This window comes from Triticum aestivum, chromosome 3D (assembly GCF_018294505.1).
Source record: "Triticum aestivum cultivar Chinese Spring chromosome 3D, IWGSC CS RefSeq v2.1, whole genome shotgun sequence".
NCBI classification, from domain to species: Eukaryota; Viridiplantae; Streptophyta; class Magnoliopsida; order Poales; family Poaceae; genus Triticum; species Triticum aestivum.
Window position 1 is genome coordinate 247,997,164 of NC_057802.1, and position 7,723 is coordinate 248,004,886.

Consider the following 7,723-nt stretch of genomic DNA (forward strand, 5'->3'; position numbering starts at 1 on the left):
CGGGACTCCAAACTACCTTCGGTACATCAAAACACATAAACTCATATTACCGATCGTCACCGAACTTTAAGCGTGCGGACCCTACGGGTTCGAGCACTATGTAGACATGACTGAGACACGTCTCCGGTCAATAACCAATAGCGGAACCTGGATGCTCATATTGGCTCCCACATATTCTACGAAGATCTTTATCGGTCAAACCGCATAACAACATACGTTGTTCCCTTTGTCATCGGTATGTTACTTGCCCGAGATTCGATCGTCGGTATCTCAATACCTAGTTCAATCTTGTTACCAGCAAATCTCTTTACTCGTTCCGTAATACATCATCCCGCAACTAACTCATTAGTTACAATGCTTGCAAGGCTTATAGTGATGTGTATTACCAAGTGCGCCCAGAGATACCTCTCCGACAATCGGAGTGACAAATCCTAATCTCGAAATACGCCAACCCAACAAGTACCTTTGGAGACACCTGTAGAGCACCTTTATAATCACCCAGTTACGTTGTGACGTTTGGTAGCACACAAAGTGTTCCTCCGGTAAACGGGAGTTGCATAATCTCATAGTCATAGGAACATGTATAAGTCATGAAGAAAGCAATAGCAGAATACTAAACGATCAAGTGCTAAGCTAATGGAATGGGTCAAGTCAATCACATCATTCTCCTAATGATGTGACCCCGTTAATCAAATGACAACTCATGTCTATGGCTAGGAAACATAACCATCTTTGATCAATGAGCTAGTCAAGTAGAGGCATACTAGTGACACTCTGTTTGTCTATGTATTCACACAAGTATTATGTTTCCGGTTAATACAATTCTAGCATGAATAATAAACATTTATCATGATATAAGGAAATAAATAATAACTTTATCATTGCCTCTAGGGCATATTTCCTTCACTGTTTCATTAGCAGCAGTCTGGTTCTCCATTTCTTCAGGTATGGACTGAAGTGAAGCTTGACGTCCTTTAGATGTTGTTAGAATTTCTTCAGTATGCACAGGGGACTGAGGAATTGGATGCAGAGGTGTGACAATTGGTGAATTGGGGTGAAGATTTTCCCACTAGTCATCATTCAGCACAGGAGTTATAGAGCCAATATCCACATCTTCTTCAATTTGCTCAACGCCCGCCTCTTCAGCTGTAAACTGAGGCACGGGAGATGATACCAAAGGTGTGGAAATAACATCTTCCACATTAATTTTTTCATCCAATTGCTCTGAGGAAGCAGCAGAAGGATTTTCTTCATCAGTGTCATCTGGAATGACATAATCTTCACCAAATGGAATGAGCTCCTTTGATGGCATTATAGATATTGGAACAGCATCAATTGGTTTCGTGAAAGAGTTCGTCAAAGTCCTCACTTTCTTGGGAGCTGAGGACTCTGCAGAGATTGATGCTTTCCTCTTCCTTGCGGCTTCCTTCTCCACAACCTTCGTTTCACTGGTACAGCGAAGGGCTATACAAACGGTTTTTAACCCCTTTCCGCGACGGTGTTCTGAACCATTGCCAAGTGAGTGACTGCGATAGGGGGGGTCCTTCCCACACGACCCAAAAACCGTCGGGGATAGGGAGCCTTGATGCATATACAATACTCCCTACTCGTTTGTGCTTGCATTGCCATCGCAGTCGGTATTCTATGGTGCTACGTGTATGATGCGCGACCCATCACAAATAGTTCATGATTATAGAAGTAGACAATCACAGATATTTAGTTTTCCTCGACTGTGTGTGACTCGATGTAAGAGCGCACACAGTTGTCGCTATAAAACTGTATGCGAAGCTTGAATATATCCCACACGATTCATCCGTCGTACCCACGTCGGATGATCGACCTATCGCACGCGTTCTTCTATGACCAAATGTTTGCGATGCGTACAACATCACAAATAGTCCATAATTGCCAAGCGTGTGTGATAAGGTGACTATCGCAAACATTTAATAAGAAAGAACTGTGTGCAATGTTGTTGTTAATCGCACATGTTTTTTCTTGGCTGATCATGTGTGTAGTAGAGATTGATCGCACACGTAGTGGATCCTAGAAACGTGTCTGATCTCCACGTCTATCGCAGATGTTTCGCTTTTGCAAACCGTGTGCAGTGTAATCCCTAATTTAAAAATCACATGATTTGAATTTGAAAGTCACTTATTTCATGTCCAACCATGTTTATTACAAATATAGGTTCAACCACAAATGCATAATTCGATGCACAGGTACATATACTAAAGAACTACAGAAGCACCAAGTAAAGAATGCTGAACCACAGTTGTACTAAAGACTGTAAAGAGAGAGGCGAAAGACATTCTGGTTGCCGGCGAAGGTGAAGCGGAATTCCTATATTGTGCCCTCCTCCATGCGTAATGCGCGCACGACTCTAGGCCAACCCCTTGTGATGGTTGCCCGTCCATCCTTCACTGTCTTCATTAGGACTTCTCGATGCTCATTGTAGTCTGGATGAAATACTTTAACCTTCATTGTGTGTCCACCAATCATGTACTTTGCGAGGTAATCTTGAGTGAACTGCTTCCGGAACCACTACAAACGAAAAAGATTCAGACATTGTTGTCTAATAACTCATTATGGGCAGTAAAAAGAGAAGGCTGCAGAGTTTGTAGTTACCATCCTACAGCTCACCGTTGTGTTTGATAGAGCATAAACAAATAATTTTCTTGCCACCATTCGTATCTTTTTGCTAATAATCCTTATCAGTTTCCTCACTTGATGCTTGTTCATGAATATCTCATTGTCCCATACGCAAAAAGGGTCGATGTGTGGATCCTTGCCAAGGGCATATGTACTACAAAGCAACAAGTCAATATTAGAAGCTAACAAGTGTCCAGGCTTGGATCTATATGCACTACATTATGGAACGACAGGGGGAGTACAAGCCGAGGGATGAAACTAACCTCGGTGGAAAATGGTGGCCACTCCCGTTGTTGTCCTGCATAAGTGGTGGAAAGGCATGATAAGTACAGCAACCTTAACATCAAACAAATATAGCAAAGGTAAACAACATCATCTCCAAATGATAGCTTGAATGTGTTGGTTTCAGCATGCTGTTAAAGCATATATAAAATGGAAGGCAATGTTACCGACAACAGGCTTAACAGCCATCAAATATTGCAATTCAATCTGGTATTGTTGAAAATGAATAGAACGTAGGTAATGCTTAAACATCACACTGGATAAATGTGTAAAACTAAAATAAAGGGCATGTGTTAACTACACCAGGCATAACTGGAACCAAATATAGTCATTCAAACTGGTATTGATGCAGTCAAGAGGCACAGTTCCGACTTGCACATAATGAACATCCCATTGTGAATGATTGAAATAAACAAGGCATAAATGATCCGTATAACAACCAAATATAGCCATTGAAAACTGGACAGAGTCTCACTGCAACCAACCTAACAAGCAAATACAGATAAACAGGGCAGATGCTTGAAAACTGGACAAATGCTCATTACAACCAACCTAACAAGCAAATACAGATAAACAAGGCATCTGCTTGAAAATTGGACAAATGCGCACTGCAACCAACCTAACAACCAAATACAGATAAACAAGGCATCTGCTTGATAACTAGACAAATGCTCACTGCAACCAACCTAAGAACCAAATACATATAAACAAGGCATCTCCTCGATAACTGTAAAAATGCTCACTGCAACCAACCTAACAACCAAATACAGATATACAAGGCATCTACTCACTATAAACAACAAAATATAGCCATTCGTGAAACTGAAGTGGACAATTCATACTTAAACATCACATAGCCCTATTGAACAATACAGTTTTGCATAACTGAAATAATTAAACACAGCACAGTTAACGCACCGCACGGCAAATGCTACTACAGCAAAGGGTACGGGCTGGCAAGCTAGAAAAGGTAAGATTTGCTGATAGGATGTTGCCTCACATGTCATGGACGGGATCCTTCCAGTTGGAAGAGCACAAACCCATGGTGCGCTCTCTGATGTCAGAAAGGGTTGTTTCACCTTGGAAGAACCTTTGTGGGTGCCTCCTCATGGTCATGGTCGTGGTCGATGAGATCTGACTTGGCAATTGAGGATCCCAAGCTGCCGCCGTAGAACGTGTCCTTCAGAAATGAAAAAAGGGGCTCGATGGCGTACAAGGATCGCAAATCCTTGACCGCTTGGCGGAGGAGATCAGCGGTAGGGCCGTCGAAGAGATCGACGGCGGTTGAACCAGAGGGGCTGAGGATGGACCACTTAACCTGTGACATGGCCCGCGTGAAGCCGTCGCTGTCGACGAGCTTGATGTCGTAGCCAGCTTTCCCGAGATACAATAATACGCTAGCCCGCTGACATGAAGCCTTCGGCATGGCAACGTAGTCAATGTCTTCGCCGGCTTCCACGACAACATGTTTCTCCCGGATCGACAGGTCGGGGCGAACGGCGGCTACCTCGCCAACGTCCGCCGGAGAGGCCATGATAAACCTCTTCTTGGTCGAACGCTCGTCGGGCTCCCCGGGATACATGGTCGAGCTTAGGCTGCGACATTCTGGAGCAGGGGATGTGGATCTGGCGGGGAGGGACACCGCAGAGTTGGGTAACCTGAACTTTATTATCTAAGCTAGGAGGAATGGGCAGACCGGCAGGGGTTGGCGGCGGCGCCGTCGGCGGTGGTGAGCTAGGGTTCGAGGGGGAGGGGGCCGGGTGGGGGGACTGTGGAGGGGGTGGTGTTTGAGGATACGCCGCGGCTTGAAAATTTTAGTAATGGTGGGTGGAGATGGTGGTGGACGAGGGAGGGCGACGGTTCAAATGCCTCGGCTACTGCAATTTTACTATAAGGTCAGTGCTGGAGGAGTGTGGGCGACGGTTGAAGTACGGAGGCTACTAAAATTTGGGTAAAGGAATTGATGCGGGGCGGGAGTACCCAAGATCGCGCATGGTCCAATAAGAATATGCGTGATGATAATAAGGAAAAGTGGCAGAACCGCCGATTTTTGCAATGCTCAAGGTGGATAGTTTGTTTTTAGATTTCTAGCTAGCTGGTCTATCGCACACGCTTCGTCCTAATTTTTAGACGCAGACATGGAATTCAATCTAAATAAACTACCCGCCTTTAGCTTGCGCTGGGTGGTGCTTTTACAGCGCACTTGCATCGCACACAGTTGAGCCAGTACCTCCACCTTTGCTCGCGCTTGCGCAGTCATGGTGATTCACAGCGCACTTGCATCGCACACGGTTAAGACATTATACCCGTGTCCGTTGAGCGTCATCAGAGTCTTTGCAGCAAAAAAATGTTAGACAGTGTCAGAAGACATCCACACCAACATGTGGCCCAAATATATATATGAGTGAAAAGGGTGGTCTGTGGTGTTCAAATTTCCAATGCACAACTTTGACCACGCGGGCCCACGCTTGGGCGCGTCATCAAAGATCGATGAGAGGGGGCAGAAGTCAAGAACCACCTGGAAGTGGCCAAATAGATGTAGGAATATAGGTTGTGATGTTTAAAACTTTAAATACACAATGCACAACTTTGGTGTCACCTGCCTCGCAAACCCGAAAGCACCCTTGGATATATCTATAAGGACATAATGTCATAGCTAGCTAGGGTGCATGACCCCCCTCCCACTTCGTGTCAGTGGGGCGGATGCACGTAATGATACTTTGGTCATACATGCATGTCGCCATGACCTACCATAAGATGGACCAGTGAATCTATCGTTTGGTCAAACGACAACTGTTGTTGTGGATAAACCGCTTGGGACAATAGATTGAACCATCATAAAAATCGCATGAGAGGGACCACAAAACCAGCAACTCTTGCATGCGTCCCAAAATGATGTACGTTGGAAGGGGTGATGTGCGTTTTCAATATAGAATAATGTAAAATTTAGATGTGGTGCCTACCTCTCGATACAGACAACAACCATGAAGGCCAGGTAGTTAAGGACGAGATACGCAGGGTATGGTGTAGGTCAAACCCAACAATCCGAGCATGTGGGAGGGAATCCTGACAACGCATGAGCTCGAGCTTTGGTTGAACAACATGTGACGGTGACCGGCCCTAACACGAACTAGGAGGAATCCATTCACGGCCAACACATACCCCTCGTTATCGTCAAAGGGATGATATATATACACTCAGGGAGCCCACAAATATGCGTGTCGTCACAAAAAACCGCACAAGGGAGATGTGGTCGATCAGAAGACCCCGTATACACTGATGCGGCCCGAAAATATGTATGGGTATGGTGGTGTGTGATGTTTTTAAATCCCGAATGCACAACTTCGATGGGCCACCAACTGTATTACAAACCGAACACCGTACCCGACCCCAAGCCTGGTAGAGTACGTACGATGTCGGTTTCCCAACTTTGAGGTGCCGGGGGGTGTCGTCCAACGCATGCGCTCAGACTTTATTTGGTCTAACATGGCACACGTAGTCAAAGGGATAGATTGTGTGGGCCCCCCTTGTTATCGGTCAAGGATAATATATATTTACAATAACTTGTCGTCATATGCCGGTAAACTTTTTGGCATGGGATGTTGATTTTATGGATCAGATCAATCCATTTGTTTGTGTGCCAAAACCAGTGGTTGGTTTAGATGTTATTGCCATGTTAAATCTTGGTTTTGTCTAAACTTGATGAATAATTAATCCTTATGCTTTCATATTGTTTGTAAGCTTGAGTTAGATGTGGTTGCTCTTTTCAACTCGGCTGTGACTGTCATATTTTCTTTGAAACGAGGCAAACGGCTTGTCATTTTGTTAATTGAGAGAGAAATATTGTAACAAATTCCAACCAAGGGAAATAACATCACTCTCTCCGATTGCTTGAGCTCATTGTGCATTACAGAACCCAAGTTCTTAGCGCCCGCCAGCACCCATAAACTTATTTTGAGCTAGCACACCAAATAGGCTCTAATTCTTCATAATAAAGGCTGCATGGCCATGACAGATTTGGATTCTAACATTTGACCCATGAGGAAAAAGCCTATCCAAGGTGGTGTTGACTTAGTCAACAAACAATTTTGCCTACCAGTCGTTGGATGGACATCCAACGTCTGTCGTGTTTCTTCTATCTCTTGTCTTCTTCCTCCAGCCGCCCAAACCAAACCATGCCATCGGTCTCGCCTGCTCCCATCTCCCATGGAAGGTTGCGCCTCTGCCGCCCTGCCGTACCCCCAAACGTTGGCCAGTCCATGCCTCTATTCCCCCACACGTTCCATTATTCTCCGGCGACGTTAGCCCCAACCCGCACCCGAAGCAGTCATCCCTCATACTCCCCTCCGCCTGCGACTATACTGCCACACCTTCCACGGCTCCTGTTCGTTCCCGTCTGAGGCCTCGCTGCCATCCTCCGCCTTGGTTCGCTCGTCGTACACGGTGCGCCGTCGTTTGGCATTGTGAACGTGGTCAACAACCAAGAGGAATAAGGAGATTACCGTATGTGGAGAGGATGACAGTAGGGACCCACCAGGGTCATGGCAAAACGCAAGCAAGTGCCTCGTTATTCCAAGCCAAAAAATGGTTCCTCCTAATGGTTGGACATATGGGTCCCACGCCATTGTCAACGTAGTCAATAAACGAGAGAATTACACAACGAGTGGCTGACACCAGGGACCCAACATGTCGCGCAGTTTTTATTTGCCCTTTTTTTAGGAACAAGCAGCTGTTATTTACTAATTTTAGAGACGGATCAGGGTAACAACGGGGTTGTGCGGGGGTAGTGGCC